The sequence below is a fragment of the Solanum stenotomum genome, unplaced genomic scaffold, assembly GCF_019186545.1.
Source record: "Solanum stenotomum isolate F172 unplaced genomic scaffold, ASM1918654v1 scaffold12840, whole genome shotgun sequence".
NCBI lineage: Eukaryota > Viridiplantae > Streptophyta > Magnoliopsida > Solanales > Solanaceae > Solanum > Solanum stenotomum.
The window spans coordinates 1-945 of NW_026022263.1; the positions used below are offsets into that span (position 1 = coordinate 1).

Below are 945 nucleotides of genomic sequence, written 5' to 3' on the forward strand. Positions count from 1 at the left end.
ATCTCATTTGGTCAGGCTGCAGATGGAGAAAGAATTGTTGGTGCTTCAAGGATAATTGGTGTAGATTTAAATGCTAGCAGATTTGAGCAAGGTAATTAACTTGTGCCTTACACATTCTTTGATCCATTATTTTATACTCCCTCCGTCCCATTTTATATGAGGTACTTTGACTTGGCACGGAGTTTAAGAAAGAAAGGAAGACTTTTAAAACTTGTGGTCCAAAATGAATGATAGAAATTTGTGAGACTGTAAATCATTTCATTAAGGGTAAAATAGACATTTTATAGTTAAATTGTTACTCTTTATATTATAGAAATGTGTTATTCTTTTTGAGACTGACTAAAAAGGAAAGTGAGTCACATAAATTGGGATAGAGGGAGTAATTCCTTCCTTGTAACGTGTCTCATAGCAAAGCAACTAATTCATCCGTTTTACTTTTATTCTACAGCTAAGAAATTTGGTGTGACACAGTTTGTGAACCCAAAGGATTATAGTAAACCAGTTCAAGAGGTACTCATATTTACTTCTCCTAATAGATCATTTCGCGAAAGAAAAAAAAGACAGTTGTGAGTTATAGTTTACATCTTTTCTTGAATTTTGATTATTTGATCAGGTAATTGCTGAGATGACTGATGGTGGAGTCGATAGGAGTGTGGAATGTACTGGCCATATTGATGCTATGATTCCAGCATTTGAATGTGTCCATGATGTATGTTTTCTATCATCAAATTTCCTTAATTGTATGTTCTTTTTAATACATTTATCTTAACGAACATTGTCGTAATTAATTATCAGGGGTGGGGAGTGGCTGTACTTGTTGGTGCCATAAGGAAGCTTTGTTCAAGACATACCCTATGAACTTTCTGAATGAAAGGACTCTCAAAGAAACCTTCTTTGGAAACTACAAACCTAGTTCAGATATTCCTTCTGTTGTTGAGAAATACA

At 34.2% G+C, this 945-nt stretch overlaps 1 pseudogene; it reads left to right on the forward strand.

The window, feature by feature from the left end:
* Positions 1–6: 6 nt before the first annotated feature.
* LOC125850014 (alcohol dehydrogenase 3-like) lies at positions 7–941 on the forward strand (annotated as a pseudogene).
* Positions 942–945: the final 4 nt, after the last annotated feature.